Below are 18,691 nucleotides of genomic sequence, written 5' to 3'. Positions count from 1 at the left end.
GCCAAGGTAACAAAAATGCTTTCCCACTAAAGTAATGACCGATGGGCTTACTTTACACTTTGCAAGTATTTGTCATTTGTCTAGACGGGGAACTCGCTGACCTCGTTAATATTTACATCTCATTTCTTCTAACGGCAGTGTGTCACTAAATCTCACTGCGGACTCGAGGCAAGTTTGCCTTGCGCAGTTTTAATTGCATTGGTTCTCCACCGATGTCACTGAAATGGCGCTTGCCCAGACATTTCAAGCGGTGCATGACAAAATGGGTCACTTATAATACTGTGTCTAATACAAACTGAGAGGGATTTTCTAGTGTTGCAGCGTAGCAGGGTTTTTGGAATGTATTATACAGACTGCAGAGGGGGGTGGAGAGAGGGCTTTTTATCTGCAGATTTCATCCACACTGCCGTTTAAAAAACTTTAAAGTGTGGGTAGAGGGGACTAGAAATTAAAAGACATGCTTAATCTACACGTCTGGTGAAGAATCTGCACTGAACTACTCAGACATTTGTTTCTTTATAAAGACAACATGTGGTCCAAAATGATTAATAGGAGAAAGTGACAGTTTAGATGGCGGGGCGTCACATGCAAACTCCACCCATTTGCATTCCAGAGCTAGCAATTTCCTCAAGCCTCTCGAGTGACAGCTGGCAGTTGTAGGTGTTGTCAATAAGAGTGCTTAAGGGTCAGAGGGAGGCCACAGTGATACATTCCACAGGTAAAAATGCATATTTGCAAATTTGACAAATGACAACCTGCATAACAAAATAATGCCACAAAAGTTTCACCTCTATACGGGGGTATGAAAAAGTATCTGAACCTTTTGGAATTTCTCACATTTCTGCATAAAGTCACCATCAAATGTGATCTGAGCTTTGTCATAATCACACTGATGAAAAAAAAAATGTTTGCTTCAACTAAAACCACCCAAACATTTATAGGTTATCATATTTTAATGATGATAGTATGCAAACAATGACAGAAGGGGGGAAAAATAAGTGAACCATCACATTTATTATTTTAAACTTCTATGGAGTGTCCAAGGGCCTTTTTGCAAAAATTAAACGATATGTGCAAAGAGATATTGGACTTTGCCAGTGATTTCTGAAAGTCTTTAGCAGACACTCTAGAGTTCTTTTTTTACCTCTCTGACTATTCTGCGCTGAACTCTTGGCATCATCTTTGGTGGACGGCCACTCCTTGGGAGAGAAGCAACAGTGCCAAACTCTCCATCTGTAGACAATTTCTCTGACTGCTGTTTGATGAACATTCAGACTTTTAGAGATGGTTTTGTATCCTTTCCCAGCTCTATACAAATCAAGAATCCTTGATCGCAGGTCTTCAGACAGCTCTTTTGACGAAGCCATGATGCACATCAGACAATTCTTACCAGGTATGTGTTTTATAGGTTGGGCACACACCTGACTTAAAATGTTTGGTAAAAATTGGTTTTAATTGCTCTCCAAGTCTCCTTAGGCACAGTGTTCAATTGCCCCCCCCCCCCCCCTTTCTGTCATTGTTTGCATGCTATCCTCATCAAAATCTGAAAATCAACAAATATTTGGGTGATTCTAGTTAAAGCAGACACTGTTTTTACATCTGTGTGATTTTGACAAAGATCAGATCACATTTGATGGTGATTTTATGCAGAAATGTGAGCAATTCCAAAAAGGTTCAGATACTTTTTCATACCACTGTAATTGTGCATTTTGAAATCCTACCACATTACAAGGATACTCATTTCCTAAGGTAAAATTATGAATACAAACAAGGTCTATCATCACTTGCATTCAACTTTATGTTACACTCAATTGTAATATGACACGAAGAGTTTAGCGAGTAATGCATCATTATGCTTTGCGGCTATTCAACACATTTAGATCAAAAAACCCTATAGTACTTACAACAACAACAAAATCAATTGAGGTGTGGTACCGTGCCTAGCAGGCAATAAAGCAGGCAGAGCAATATCAAACATTGACAGAGTGCAGTGAAATACTAGGCCACACTGGCAGTTATATCATTAACTACTTACTCACTTATCGAGACTCGTCATGCACCCTTACCACAAAAAATATAATGCAAATTCCTAGAAGCAGAAGGATGGTTATTGTCTATTTAAGACCTCTACAGCTGCACTCACCATAGAAGGCAGTCCTTTTTTGCAGTATTTAGAGTGCAGGTTAAGCACACTCACACAACTTTCTGGAATACCAACAACTTAACATACTGTCAGGAGACACTGAGCACATGCGGGCCAAAGGATTCTGGACATTCAGTTCCTTGAACGAAATTTCAAGGAGGAAATTTATTGGAAATGTGTTCCTTTGTCCAGTAATAAACCTTTCTACAAATAAAGAGAACAAAACTATCCTGCACAAAAAAAAAAAGGAAAATATATATTTAGTGCCTGCTCAAGGCACCTTATTTACTTGTGTTACAAGTCAAATGTGTGCTCATGTGGCTCATTAGCAAGTACAGTTAAAGACCATCACATCCTAACAGCCAAAGTGCAGAACAACTAAATGATTATTGTGTACTAGTTATTCCTGAAGGCAACACGAACAGCTGATCAACTGTTGGATTTAAGTTGGTTACATGAGAAATGGCTGGAGGGGGAAAAAAAGAAAAAGGACGGCACAAAAACCTTACCAAATTTAAAAAAAAACAGTGCTCACCAATTTAGATAATCCAGGGTCTTCATCCCAAAGATCAAGAAAACACTGGAAATTATCGTGTTGAATTAAATCAATGTAGGTCTTTATTTCATTTAATCATATCAGTCTCTGGTTAATAATTAACTACTCCCTTTGTTATATGGGCGTGGCCAAACATACGACCAGCTGTTCAACCAAATCTCAGTGGAGGAAGTCAGAGAAACCAGATCAGTCTGGACTAACCAGATGAAGATAAACTAGTTCTCACCAAGCAGGACAGTTCAGTATGCTGCAAGTTCCACTGCATTGCCCCTGACAAGGAGCACCAATTTATCAGGGAGCGTTGGCAGTGAACATGTTTCGTTGCCATTGATGGTAATTGAGGTCCAATCCATTTGAACTGGGGGGTTGTCAGGATTGGACGTCCAACAGCTCTCCAGCATTGGCAAGATTCTTGTCATCAATTTCACACAGGTTTCTTAACAAGTGCTAAGTGATTAGAAGCCACTCAATAAGGCCATTAAGAGCATGCTGCAAGTTAAATGGAGTAAGCCAGTTAGCCTTGGAGGGACAGGAAACCAGTAAGGGTTTTGCGGCTATTGCCTGTGCACTATCCCGACCGACCACAGGGATCTGGGTTACAATCTGTTGTAAACTTGGCAGCAGTACACATCCTGCTGTTAGGAAAACAGGCAGTCTGTTGAGTAGTGTCACTAGGATGGTTCTATGAGCCACAGGAAGAAGAGATGATTATGAATTGACGTTATAAAAATAAACAGTGACAAAGTCAGCAAACGTGTTTATTAGTATCTGCGGCGTACTTAGCCAACATTGAGAAACTAAGAAGGGGGAAGGGGCAGGCTTTTGTCTCTATACCATCTAACACTGAGGCGTGGCGCTGAAAGAAAGGTGGGGGTGGGCTTTTTCACTGGATTAACTGGTGCAACGGGACGGAGAAGCAACTGGCACTGCTCATGTCAATCAAAAGCCAAAGGAATACGAGAAGGATGGATGAGCCCAAAATCAATACACGGCCCACAATAGCAGTCTTAAAAACTTTAAAAGGAGCAATGGAATTCCAGGTCTGACACAGTTGGATTTTGCAGTAACTTTGACCAGAAAAGCACATCGTAAAGTGTGAAGAAGGATAAAACGCACAGCTAATAGCTGCAATACTGAAATGAAACTATATTCCAGTGGGTCTGTGAAGAATAATATTACAACCAAATGCAGACAACCTTCCTACTTAAAATCCTGCAACTAGAGTTGGGTATCGTTTGAATTCAAACTGTACCAGTTCAGATTCCACATTTTGATTCCGGATTCAGATTCTTTTAATAGGCAGGGTTAAAAAATTGCATAGTTTAGATTAATTTCTTAACTTCTCAATTACTTTTTAAATTATATGAACTATATGAACGCTATGAATTTCTCAAGGGGCTATTTTTTAACTTGTATATAAACATCAGTCTTTGAACTTGAATTTGATGACATTTCCACAGGAGTGCACTTTCACAAAGATGTTTATTTTTCAAAAGCTCACAGGGGGAACATTTACATATATTCTTTTGCCTATGTTTTAGAGTGTCTTATGCTGCAGGCATTTATTGTATTGCATCGTTTGTTTTGGGTGGCATTTCTACAAGTTAGTTCAGGGCTGACATCTTGCAGGCAGGCTCGTGTTTTGTCCCTTGATCTTAAGTTGACCACTTTTTAAGTTTGATTTCTTTCTAATCTGATATATTGTTCATCCGTCCACAAGATGTCACTATTGAAACTCCGGACTTTACAGTTTTTCTTTGGTTTTCACGTGTGTGCTTGGCTTTCCCTAGTGGTTACTGGAAACGGCAGGCAAAAAGAACTTATTACTTTAGTTGGAAAAGAATCTTTGAGGTGTACGGATGCTAAACACCTCCTCTGCACTACACATCCTTGGGAACCCTTGATAAAACAAAATCTAAGGTTGCACGTTTTATCAGAGGGTCCGATATCATTTTGGTGTCTTTATTCTGTTACTTTGCTGTCATTAATGGAAGAGAAATAACACATTTTTGAGCTAAGCTAAATTAGCCACTTCATATGATTTGCTCATGTGGCTTATTTGTGGTGTTCGGCAGCTATTTTTTCCTGTCGGCGGTCAGAGCATCGAAACAACAACAACAACAAAAAATTGAACGGTTCCGGGAGAACCGGGGTGTTAGTCTCGGATCCCATTGATGCCCAACCCTACTTGCAGCCCATAAATAGAAGAAAAACAAACAAACAAACAAACAAAAAAACTTTTTGTGTAGTTTACAAACTCATCAACGGTATTCGGACCAGAAAAACTAATAGGCAATTGGGTTCATCAACGTGAAACTCGTGTATTAAGATGAGAATTTCTCATAGTCTGTTATGTTATACTTATTTCTAGGCAATCTGTGATGGAAATTTAAATCTAGATTAAGCAGGTGCAAACCAACTAAAATGTAGCCAGGGATAGGGAAGTCTTAATTTCCCTGTACACACCTACAACCTAGAAACAGATGGTTGCTACCAAATTCTTTCATTAGAACACGTTAGCTCACTGACTCCCATTGACGGCGCTATACATCCAATTAATTTTGACTGGATTCAACATCTAGCGCCATCAGTGGCTCTGAAACCAGCTCATTCAGTCTTTTCGTGGGCATTTACAGTTCACTTCCTGTTGATTTTGGGTTACTGAAATTAAAGTGACCCGTAAATGCCCCAAAAGGAAAAGGAAGTGACCGAAAAATAGGAAATGATGTGAAAACCCCCAAAATGAACTAGTTGCCCGGCATTGCCTGCCACTGACTGCCATAGACGTCCAATCCGTTTGAAGTAGGAGGGATGGCAGCGAATGAATTCGTTCATTTGCTGCCATCCCTCCTACTTCAAACGGAATGCCTGTCTACTAGTGATAAACTCATTTCCATTCACACCAGACAGACAAAATGTTTGTTTTACTGTTTATTGTAGAATATGGTAAAATGATTTCCTGACAAATGTATCGATAATTGTCGTATCGCCATATGGTGAGATCATTGTTATCGTGAGCCTTTGCAAATCGTATCATGAGGTATCCAGCGGTTCCCAAATCTAGTTTATAATAAGCAGAGTGAAGGATTCAGACAGTCCCAGTAAACAATGGAGCTAGCCAGCTGGTCACATACACACAGAGTCAATAAGAGTTTGGCAAGCCCGAGGGTCTGATCAATTACCATGCCTCTGACTTACAAAGGTGATCTTAGGCCAATCTCAGCCTGCCGCACCAATGAAACCAACACTTAATACTCATAGTGTGTTCAAAAGTACACGTGCCAAGAGAAGGGAAATCCAGTTTCCTCAAAGAGCTTTTACAGTAAGTGCTGATTTTCAATAATCATAGTGCACTGTGCCTCATCTCCCAGTGCCAGACAAAAAAAGAAAAAGTGCATGGCCAGCATTTAGTACTTAATCGTAATGGGCAGTGAAGTGCTAGCTGGAAACACAGCCTCAAAAGCTAGTTTGGTCGCACCAAGTTGTACTTGGGGGACACAGAGCCGGATGATGAATGCAAAACAGATGAAGCAGGTCTGGCGGGCACGGGATTAAAATTTTCTCCGAGCAAAAGAAAGACTGATTGATTGGTACGATTTATAATACAGCATTGTTCCTAACTGCTTGCAGGTGTTTCCTTTGTTTTCTCAATCGAAGCAGATGAATGAGAGCGTTTTATGTGGCATAATACACGACGGAATGAGTTGCGGGGTTGCAAATTTCTCTCTGCAATGCAGAAAGCTGGTTTTCTCTCCTTGTATACAGTATGCCATTATAAACCACACTAATGAGCAAAGCAAACACAATAGGTCTGTGATATTGACTCAGCAATGTCTATGTCAAGACATTTTCTTCCACCTCTTGTATGTGATGATTTTTGAATGGTGTCTAATAAAGCTTTCAATCAATAGCAGTTTATCATAGACAATGTTACTGTGACAGTAATATTTTCAAAATGACAAATTCCCAGGTAAAATAAGGGTCATTTCATATGAACTCAAGCAAAGCTCTGCAGGTGACTGGATTCTGTTTTGGCTCAAATTTATTCTGGAGATACCTTTACACGATTAATGAACAAGCTGAAGATCTACCACTGTTAAAGTCTCAGACATAAATTTATAGGGTTTTAGGAGGTTCATATCTTGGAAATGAGTGAAAGGCTGGAATTTGGTACCAAAGGCATTTCTTTTCTTGGCTTTTAGAAAGTTTTTAAATATCCCCTGTGAGGAAAAGCGTATTTACAGATAGTTAATTGTGATAGATTCCCACTATCTGAGGACAGGTCTGAGTACAAGAGAGACTGGCCGGGTCCAAGCCATAATGTAAGAGATTGAGAGCCCTGAAAAGGGTTCCATCTAGGAAAAAAAAAAAACATTCTTGATGTTTATGAGAATTTTGTTTCAGAAACATTTCTGACATTTGAATGGAAAACCAGTCATATCTAAAATTACGTTTAACGTTTCAATTTTAATGGCTCCTTGATTAACCAATTGATGTAGTGTTACCATCCTTAGTAAATTCTTGCATTCAAAGCATTACGGCAGAATATCTGAATAACATTGTGAATAGAACTATCGATTTGAGAAATATTCAATAGCACATGTTCTCTCTCCCCCCCCCCCCCCCCCCGCTTTAGGGTTAGGGTTTAGTCCATTAGTTCCAAAATTGTTCCAAAATTATCTCGGGCTAAACCAAACTAATATTTCAGTATCAAGTTAACAGTTAATAACAGTAAATACAATACTCAACTCCCATTCTGTAGTAGCAGCTTTGAACTACATTCAATTAATTTAATGATGTGAATCAACCGTTAAAAGTTGTTAAAATTGCTCCCGCTATTCCATTAATTCCCTTCTGTTTACTTCTGACATGTCAAAGTTTGAAAACGGTTTCATCATTTAAAGATAGAATCAAGTCAAGATTTTGCCGTTTTAGGAGCATTTTTGATAAAAAGTTCATTAGGTTTGCGACAACAAAGCCTTCTAGAGAAGTCTACTGCTTTAAGATGGCGACTGTTTACCAACGCCGGCAAGTCTGTCATTTCGCATCTAGTTCTCTTTACATGTTCTAACGCCGCCGTCGTCTGTAATTTTGCATGTAGTTCTATATATATGTGATATCTACTATAGCCGTATGTGGCCGTATGTTTGTAGCAACTAGCAACTGGGCGTTGTTTGAAGCAGCTGTCGGCCGCAGTCAGGTATTATTGTTTTTTTTAATCTAGCGGCATGAGTTGAACATATTTTCTCTCGGTCCGTTCCTCATTGCGTCCCGAAGACCGTGCTGACAGTTTTAGTTCTGCTTTACGTGGTATAATTCAATAATTGGAATTTGGATGTTTGTGAATCGTTCTTGAATCTTCCACGGCCAAATCGCGAATAATCTAAGCATCGGAAATTTTGCACGCCTCAAGTATCCACAAGTAAATATAATTAGCTAAATATAGCACCACAATGTTCATAGTTAGCATGAGCGAGTAATGTATTTGTCGTTTATTCCTCTGCTCTTCTGTCTGCTTCATTCCTTCCTGTCCCCCCATAACGCCTTCCCGTTTGCCGCTTTCTCCTAATGAATAAAACAATGAACAACCACATTGGTAGTATATCAAACTCCCATGTGATACACCAAAGACCATAAGCTCAGACCATAAGGACACTCAGATCCCCAATTCTCTGTGACTAAGCAGCTGAACAGGACAAGTTAAATCTATATTTTCAATTGCGATAGCTCGAATAATTTTTACTTTTTGCATGCATTATGCTTTATTCCCGTTTCTGATGTGGCACTTGTGAACTGTGCAATATGGATTCATCCACCAGTGTAAAAGGTACAACAAAGTCCTTCCAGCATCACAAATGCAAGTTAAATTTCAGAATAATCAACATTAAAACAAAAAGGTCTGGTGACTATTTTTTTGTCTTGACTTCTAGAAATAACGAGGTAAACAATGAGAATTTATGCCTAGAAAAGACAATGGCATTTAGGCTTATGTGGTCCTCGTACTGTGATGCGGGAATACGAGCAAGAAGTTGAAACTTCGCCAAAAGGGGAATCCATGGGACGCTGATCAAAGGGGGTCCTCCCGAGTCATTCACACATGGTTTTACACCTTCATGACTAGTTGACTCACACCTCTTGACAGCAGGGTTGGTGTAATGACATTCAGATGTGCCATGCATGCTTGCATGCATGCGACAGACTTCTCAACTATTCTTTCATTCATATTTCTTGGATCATTAAATCCATGAAATTCAGGCTGCCATGACTATTCTAATAACGGATTTCCTCTCATCCCTTTACTCAGAAGCAGGACTTTGCAGGAGAAGCACAAACAATTTGGATGAGAATCATTTGCAAATATATTACCATTTAGCACAAAGGGTTAGGGTTGGCTTTCTCTGGGGACTACAGAAATGCGACACGATTGACCGGCGAGTCTGACACTCCAAGGATTTGGACCACTTTATAGCGGAAGTTCAGAATTTTTGACATTAGGCTTAATCTTCGAGTTAGCGGGGGTTTGATTAATAAATAAAATAAATAATAAATATTTAATTATTGATAAATTCCATGCAGTTTGTAAGTTATTTGTTACGGTAGTTTCCGGGATGGAGTGGCTAAGCTAGTGTGAGTCAAAGGTCCCCTTCCTAGCATGCCAATAAAAAAAAAACAATACAGAGCTACGAACAGAGCCAACAAAGTCAAATAAATTCAAAATGCAGATTATTGATCCAAAACACCCATGCAGCCAAACAATGTCACACCAAACGTGATTCATCAGGACTTTTTTTTCTAGATACGTACTACGACCACAAGAGAGAGGAGACATGCGGCCACTCGTGCTCACGCTGCATTCGAGGAAGGTGGGAAGTCGGACTTATCCCGCTCGGACTGAACCAGTTGTGACCTCAAAGCATTCCAAGCGAATGTAAACAGCAAATATGGCTGAGTTTTTTTATTTTGGCCGTCAAAAGACATTTTGACCTCCAGCAAACCTGCCTTCACACGATCAAATAGTAAAGGTGTTCCAATGATACTTTTCCAAATCGGAGGTTGGAAACTCTGATATCCCACCTTCCTCGGATGTAGCATCAGTCTGATGAGTTAACTGACAGCCAGCAACATGGCGAAATGTGCATTTAGAGGCTGTGGAAACGGACAGAAGAAATGGGCAAAGTAAAGTTTCCACAAATTCCCTATGAAGAACGAGGAACAATAGACTATAGAATATATATATACATATTAGAGCTGAAACGAGTACTCGAGCAACTCGAGTAACTCGAGTTTAAAAACTGATCCGAGTAATTTTATTCACCTCGAGTAATCGTTTGACAGCTCTAAGCATCACGTTTTGCTCGGACTACTTTTAATGCGGGACAACGCGCTGTCACGTGCGGAGAGGAAGAAGGAAAAAAAAAAAACTTACTGCAGCCGACAGCCGCCACAAACGACGCCGACGTTGCTAAATACTAGCCCGCATGATGCTACGTTGGTACAGGTAGCGTCGAATGAGTCTCATAGAGATCACATGTATGTTGAACTAGATGCAAAATGACAGACTCGGCCGCGTCTGGGCAGCGTTAGTAAACAGCCGCCATCTTAAAGCAGTAGAGCGCTAAGCGCTAATAAAGAGCGCTAAGCGCTAATAAATAAGATTAACGTTACTGTCGCTACTAGCTCACGTAACGTTAGCCCTGCGGAGGGCTAGGTTTCAATTAATTATGACCACTGTCGATGCGTGGCTAACGTGTCTTACATACAGGCTTTAACATAACATAGCATTGTGGAGTGATGAGGGTGTAAAATAAAAACTTAATCATGCTAACTATCAATTTTAGCTCAGTAGTCATTGCTGGATAAAACACCAAGTAGCACTGGTCCCTAATGTGCTCCAATACAGCCTGTATCATACATTTATTTTGAACACTGCAAAAACTCCAAATCCTATCAGGACTTACAGTTTAGACGAACTTAAAACTTAACTAGAACTTAAAAATGGCTTGACACAAAGAGAAATTCAATTGAAACACGTGGGAAAAAATCCTAACTTTTAAGTGATGTGTGTTATCAGGCGTGACGGCATTTTTAGGTAAGATATATATTTTTTTTAATAAGATCTAAAAGTTTTTTGAGTGAAAGCAGTGAATTAGTCTTTTTTTAAAATTCTAGTTACATCTGAGATGCAATTGTTGGCTGTTTTCAACAATATACATCGAAAATAAAGACATTGATTGACTGAAAATGGTTCAAGATTAGATGAAATGTCTTGTTTTCTCATGTATATTTATAATTGCTCTTTACCTAAAAATATATTTGTTTTATCCGATTACTCGATTAATCGATAGAATTTTCAGTCGATTACTCGATTACTAAAATATTCGATAGCTGCAGCCCTAATATATATATATATATATATATATCAGGGGTTGCGTTAACCGAATATTTTCCGTCGTTGACAGATTTTTTAAAACGGTGACGGAAAAAACTAAAGTCCGTCCGTCATTTTGACCGGTTGCAATTCACACCCCAGACCACAGGGTGGCGAGTGAGCTTATTAATTAGCTATTGTCTCTCTTGATGCATGACGTCGTTGGCCTTACTCTGAAAAAATGTCAAGGCAACTGAGTATCCGAAGTTTCTTCAAAAAGCCCCAAAACGACGATGGTGTTGATAAAAGAGGTGAAAAAACAGGGACTGCACAAGCAGGCACGCAATTCAAGTCCATGCGCACCAGGAGGAAAGTGTGAGACTACGTTCAGGCCACAACAGGTGAACTGTTAATTTCATTGTTCCATATGCTACGTATGGTATGCTACCTACCTAATGGGGACCACTGTCAGCTGTTTTTGTCACTGCGGAGAAAAAGTTACATATTCATCTGCTTGATGTGTGATGGCACGGTGTGGATTCTCTGTTAAGCTTGTTCGGACAGAATATTAATTTAAAATGAATGAACACTAAATACTGTTGAATATGTTGAAGCGGTATGCAATGTTAAGAGTTGTTAGCTGTAGGGGCACTATCCTATTCCCTTCACTATCCACTCGCGGGGGCCTGCGCTTGTCAGTGACGATTCTTATTCCTGCTATATGATTATACAACTTTAACATTTGTTAATAATACGCTCTGTGTGTAGTATCATCCATCGCTTTTCCTTTTTAAATGGGCACTTATAAGCGAACGCAAGAAGTAACAACGGGAACATTTTTAAACAGGCATTTCACGGGAGAGCATTTCGACTCTTCGGCCAATCATATAGCGAGAGCGAGTGGATAGTGAGGGGACCGTGCGCGGCTCTTAAGTGCCTCTGTCACGTGACTGTCGTAGCCGGTGTAGGCGCTTGAACCTACACCGGTAACGCGCTCGGCCAAATGGACACACAAGTACGGAAGGTGAATTATGCCAAACAAAGGGTCACCACAATGTCATTATCATCATTTTAAAAATTTAAGTGACGGGTAAAAATAGAGTATGACCGGATTTTTATGACCCTATCAGTCAAAATGACAGACAACGAAAAAGTCTAGCGCAACCTCTGATATATATATATATATATAAATTCTTACCTAAAAATGTAATTACGCTTGATAACACACTTCACTTGAAAGCTATGTGTTTTTCCCCACGTGTTTCAATTGAATTTCCATTTTTATCAAGCCATTATTAAGTTCTAGTTAAGTTTTGAGTTAGTCTAAACTAAGTCCTGATAGGATTTTGAGTTTTTGCAGTGCTCAAAATAAATGTATGATACCTGCTGTATTGGAGCAAATTAGGAACCAGTGCTACTTGGCGTTTTATCCAGCAATGACTAGCAAGCTAAAATTGACAGCTTTATTTTGTTTTTATTTTACCCTCGTCACTCTACAGTGCTGTGTTTTTATTGAGTAATTAAGGCCTGCATGTACTGTAAAACACATTAGCCACGCATCGACAGTAGTCATAATTAATAGAAACCTAGTCCTCCGCAGGGCTAACGTTACGTGAGCAAAGGACAGTAACATTAATCTTATTAGCGCTGAGAAGTCTACTGCTTTAAGATGGTGGCTGTTTACTAACTCCACTGAGTGTCATTTCACATCTGGTTCTGCATACATGTGATATCTATAAGACTCATCAGACGCTACCTGCTACCACCGTTGCATCATGCGGGCGTAGTTTTTAGCAACGTCGGCATAGTTTGTAGCGGCTGTCGGCTGCAGTCAGTTATTTTTAGTTTTTTGCTTCTTCCTCTACGCACGTGACGTCAGCGTGTTGTCCCGCATTTAAAGTAGTACGGGCAAAACGTGATGCTTAGAGCTAGCAAAATAAAACGACTCCTTGAGGTGAATAAAATTACTCTGATCAGTTTTTAAACTCGACTTACTTGCGTATTCGTTTCAGCTCTAAATAACTGACTAACTGCAATGAATGTTAAAATCAACTCCACCGACTAATTAAACCCCAGCTATATCGAAGATGAGGCCTGATGTCAAAAATTCTGAACTTCCCCTTTAAGTTTAACAAAGTCTCAATGTTCCAAACTTCAGCAACATTTCAATCAAACTCAACGTAGGTTTGAGCATTTTCTGCATGGCTATTTTCCGAATAATGCTCTCATTTTAAATAAAGGGGTGTAAATCTAACCTTGTTTTTTCCCTACCCAATCCAATTAATCCCAAAAAATATTTGAGGATCAGAATAATTGACAGTTGCTGCCTATTGTCATTTAAATTAACACTTGTATTTGCTGCAGGAAATGCAATGTTTCTGGAAGTGGGTCAACAAGAGGGATGTAGTTGTGTCTGAAGGGGCACGACAAATGACTAACAACTTGACAAGTCATCAGTCATGCCTTTTATAAATGATTGACTTTCTTCAGTTGATGTAATGTATTAAATATCGGTGGGGTCACAGAAATCATTTTTCATACATCACTCGTTTCCAGCCCATTTGGGTGGTGCGAAAGAACCCCTAAATAAACCAAGATAGTGTATTTTGATCACGTCTCAGTACAACACACTTTAATTATTACCATGGACGCGCGTGTTTTATGTCAAGTAAAACTAACTGATTGGCTATTAACATCCAGTCATGTTGCTCTTTTCATCCTTCGGCTTGAATTTAACAGAGTCTATCACTAGTAGACGTCCAATCCATTTAAACAGGGAGGGTGGCGTTGAATGAACATTATTCCAACTCCCCCACTTCAAGTAGATTGGACGCAAAACCGATGTTTGGGGGGGGGGGGGGGGGGGGGGGGTGCATGCCCCCCTGGTGGCCGAAAAGTGTCATTGCATGTAATTGACTTTCCTATATATGTATAAAAGTTGTAAAGCATTAAAGAAAACAACAAAAATGAATGAAATGAACCAAGATTTTTTACAGTGGGTTAAAATTATTTTTCGAAAAAATCATGTAACTAGCACTTTAGACGGTCATTTGCTTTGCATATTATTAAAAAAATAATAATAAATTAGGGGAGGGCAATTTTATTTTTCAAATGATTTTTTTCGTTGTTTGAGAATATTTTTGGGGATTGAATGATTTAGACACAAATGTCCTACTCATAATATGGCCCAAAAAGAAAAAGGATTGCTAAAATCAAAGAAAACTTTTTAAATTAAAAATTAAGCCTTCAAATGTAAACATTTGAGTCTCAAATATTATTTCGCATTCAAAAACTTTTTTCTATGATTTAAATTTTTCTTTTTTTTGATTGAAGTGATTTTTCGCTTGAAAAAATTTTTTTGAAGCAACTTATTTGTTGACTGAACAAGACACAAATGTCCTAGCCAAAATGTGGCCCAAACGCAAAACAACAGTACTTCAATCAAAAAAGTTGCTTCAATCAAAACAAAAAAATCCAAGAAAAATAGCTTTCAAATGCATTTTTTTTAGTTTCAAATTAAAATTTTTAATCGAGTTAATCACAGCTTACAAATTAATTAATTGCAATTAATCGCAATTCAGACCATCTATAAAATATGCCATATTTTTCTGTAAATTATTGTTGGAATGGAAAGATAAGACAAGACTGATATATACATTCAACATACTGAACATAAGTACTGCATTTGTTTATTATAACAATAAATCAACAAGATGGCATTAACATTATTAACATTCTGTTAAAACGATCCATGGATAGAAAGACTTGTAGTTCTTAAGATAAATGTTAGTCCAAGTTATAGAAATTTAACATTAAAACCCCTCAATGTTTTCGTTTTAATAAAATTTGTAAAATTTTCCAAACAAAAAACTAGTAGCTCGCCATTGTTCAGCACCACCAATTCTCATGGTGCTGAAAACCATAAAATCAGTCGCACCCAAGCGCCAGCAGAGGGCGACAAAACTCCAAAAACAAGTCACAAGTGCACATGACACTGTACTGTCATTTTAATCTGTTTGAGCGGGACATGTGTGTTAATTGCATCAAATATTTTAACGTGATTAATTTTTTAAAAAAATTACCGCCTGTTAACGCGATAATTTTGACAGCCCTAATTCAAACATTTTTTTTTTTTTTTTTTTTTTTTTTTTAAACCTGTCCTGTTCAGCTGTTTGACACGGAGAATGGAAGTCTAAGTGCCCGGATAGTCTGAACAGTTAACGTTTCACATTGAGAGTCTGACATACTCCCTTTGTGACAATTCAACATACCTCATTTATTATGACAAAACAGCGAACAGGAAGGGGTTATGGGGGAACAGAAGAAAAGAAACACAAGAGAAGAAAGAGAAGAAACACAACAACAAGAAATACATTGAACGCCTAACTACACTAACTACTAACACGTTGGTGCTATCGTCAGCTAAATGTATTTCCGGTTGACACCATGTGGGGGGCCTGTTGACCAGGGAAAGAGGGGAAAGAAGGTGGGGGAGTCTATAAGCTAAGTGATAGAAAGGGGTAGAGTGTACACAAATCATCTCTGTGATTTAGAACCCAGTAATCGTGTGAATCCCTAGTCAGTGTAAGCCCGTTGGCGACCGACCCTACACCGCCCCGGCACCAATCCAGGCACCGGGACCCCCCGCACGAGCGCGCCCAATAACATCCAGCCGCACGCGGGCCCCAGGGGATACAATTTTTGACTGGGGTAACTACACTGGCAAGACACCGGGGGTCGTATCGCATTCAGTGGATGACGATCTTGTGCGAAAAGTATAGCTGTCCTTAGCAGCCTGATTTAGAATTCCCCTCAAGAATGATGGGAAACAAAAAACGCTCATTTTCAACTTCTTATTATACATATTCTTGTCAGTTAATTTTATTGCTGACACTGCCTTTTGGGGTCATCAACATGTTGTGCCCCCCCCCCAGTGGCGCCTCCAGAAATTTTTCATAGGGGTGGCCAGATGGGGCCACTTAAAATCTTGGGGTGGCCAAACCTAAAAGCCATAATTTCAGGTTTTCATTATATTATTGTAGTAAAAAGGTCAGGGGAAAACTATCAGAAAGACTTAAGGACACGGCTACTGATATACTTTGGTGTATTGTGTAATATTTGATGTCACTAATGATTTAATGTGCATAGTTCATAACTTTCCAGTCAACATTTGAGTTCCACAACAATTGTTTTATTGTGTTAAGTACATATTAGGCATAAGGTGTACATTTAACTAGGGCTGTCAAACGATTAAAATTTTTAATCGAGTTAATCAAATCTTAAAAATTAATTAATCGTAATTAATCGCAATTCGAACTATCTCTAAAATGTGCCATATTTTTCTGTAAATTATTGTTGGAATGGAAAGATATGACAAGACAGATATATACATTCAACATACTGTACATACAGTAAGTCCTGTATTTGTTTATTATAACAATTAATCCACAAGATGGCATTAACATTACTAACAGTCTTTCTGGGAAAGGGATCCACAGATAGAAAGACTTGTAATTCTTAAAGGATAAATGTGAGTTTGTATATTGTGACTAAATGTTGCCATCTAGTGTATTTGTTGAGCTTTCAGTAAATGATATTGTACCGACTTAACTGTTCTGCCCAAATGCATGATGGGAAGTGGTGCAACCATGACTGTGTGTGGTGGCTGCAAATGCTATATCTTCTCTGCGTTGGGTACACTACAGGGTGTTAAGAAAAAGTTCAACTCCTGTCATTCTTCCACACGTCGCTTCCCACAATATTTATTGTTGCTGCGGGAGAGATGACAAAGCTTTTGCCAATTAAAAGCACGGCCCCAATGAATGCTTGTATCTATTCCACTAACTTGACACTGCCTCTTATCCCTGTATCAGGGGTCGCGTTAACCGAATATTTTCCATCGTTGACCGTTTTTTTAAAACGGTGACGGAAAAAACTGAAGTCCATCTGTCATTTTGACAAGTTGCAATTCACAGCCCAGACCACAGGGTGGCAAGTGAGCATATTAATTAGCTATTGTCTCTCTTGATGCATGACGTCGTTAGCCTTACACGGGAAAATGTCAAGGCAACTGAGTGTTTGCCTGGTACGGCCAGACTGTTCTCCCTGTATTTTTCAAACACTGAGAGAAAAGTCTGGGACACAGCCTCTCGAGTAGGTACAAAATCAATCGACAAATCAGATTTGTTTATTTGCGTGACGTGTTCTTCACGAGCAACGTCACTCTTGCGCGCCGAAAGTCGTCTCTACAAAAACACGGATGGCGGGAGAGCCGAGAATATGTTCCAATCCGCGGTAAATTCAGTTTTAAATGAGCTAAAACACATCGACACGAGACATTGACAACAGTCTGTCTCGCGCTAGCCATGTTGAATAAACTCCGTTCTCCTCGTATGTTTACTTCCGCGCGCAAGTGCCTCATCCTGCCCTCGTCGCTTTTGATAACGGCACGTCTGCCCGTCGCTGATTGGTGCACTCCGCTGTCTGTTTGCCTCTTGTTAAGCTTGTTCGGACAGAATATTAATTAAAACTGAATGAAAACTAAATACTATAGACCCTACTCACCTACGTCACAAAATGGGCGTGTCGCTGTTTCCGGCCGCCATATTGTACCTCTTTTTCAGACCTATTCTCATTGTTTTCAATTAGTCGAGCAAGTTATAGAGCAATTCATGGAAGCCCCGGTGTTATCTGACGCTGTAAACTCATTGGATCCGTTGCATAAAAGGCGTTACGTGGAAAAGCTTCAGTTTATCCATTCGCCAGATCCGTATTTGATGCCTAAATCGATGTTTTTCGACCCGCTGGCTTCGCCTGTCATCTGATATCCAGATATTTACAACTATCTTGTCCACACAAAATCAGCCTATTCTCACGAAAGTTTGAAAAACTTTAAGAGCTTGGAGGCTTATAAATGCTACGTTGCTGGTTGGCTGAAACAGGTCCTCGTACACGAAAATTCGGCAGGAATCTTGTGCTCGGAAGGTGAGTTACGAAATTTTCAATTCAAAATCTTTTGTTCTTGCTAACATCCACTGTCAAGTCTAATGTATTTCATGTCATTTGTCAATGGAGCTAGGGCTTTTAATGTTTATATGGTTTAGCGATAGCACTCACTACATACATACGTGTATGTTGTCGGCGATTAGCCTAGCAATGATCTTAATTGTGGTTGTCAGCCCAAAACCCTCTAAATATATATTAAATGCATCTTACCAGATATAAAATGACTACTACATAATCTGTGGTAGTCGTTTGGAGCCCAGTTTTCTCGTCGAATTGCAGCAGTCAATCGCGGTCTCCTCTTCGGGTCTCTCGGAATACGGTAAAAATTCAAGTCTCTCCGTCTATCTTCTCTGTTTTTGCAACAGACCGCCACACACGCCTTCACCATTTTGATTATTAATGTTAACGAGCAGAAAAACACGCCATAATAGGAGGAATTTACGAAGCGCTAATGCATTAACATGATTAGTATCCGGACAACATGGCACGGGGGCGTGGCTGTGACGTCACGTGAGTAGGGTCTATTGAATATGTCAGTATCATCATTTTAAAATTGTAAGTGACGGGTAAAAATAGATTATGACCGGATTTTTATGACACTGTCAGTCAAAATGACAGA

At 39.3% G+C, this 18,691-nt stretch overlaps 2 protein-coding genes across 3 annotated transcripts in view; one reads left to right on the top strand and one right to left on the bottom strand.

Annotated features, from left to right (window-relative positions):
• LOC130920188 (UPF0575 protein C19orf67 homolog) overlaps positions 1 to 18,691 on the top strand; it is a 79,373-nt gene that overhangs the window by 53,250 nt on the left and 7,432 nt on the right. The window lies entirely within an intron of this gene.
• Positions 1 to 18,691, bottom strand: part of LOC130920186 (uncharacterized) — a 55,237-nt gene that overhangs the window by 35,548 nt on the left and 998 nt on the right. The gene's annotated exons all lie outside the window — the stretch shown is intronic.

This window comes from Corythoichthys intestinalis, chromosome 8 (assembly GCF_030265065.1).
Source record: "Corythoichthys intestinalis isolate RoL2023-P3 chromosome 8, ASM3026506v1, whole genome shotgun sequence".
NCBI lineage: Eukaryota > Metazoa > Chordata > Actinopteri > Syngnathiformes > Syngnathidae > Corythoichthys > Corythoichthys intestinalis.
The sequence above is the reverse complement of the archived record's forward strand: the minus strand, read 5'-3'. Positions and strand labels throughout refer to the sequence as shown.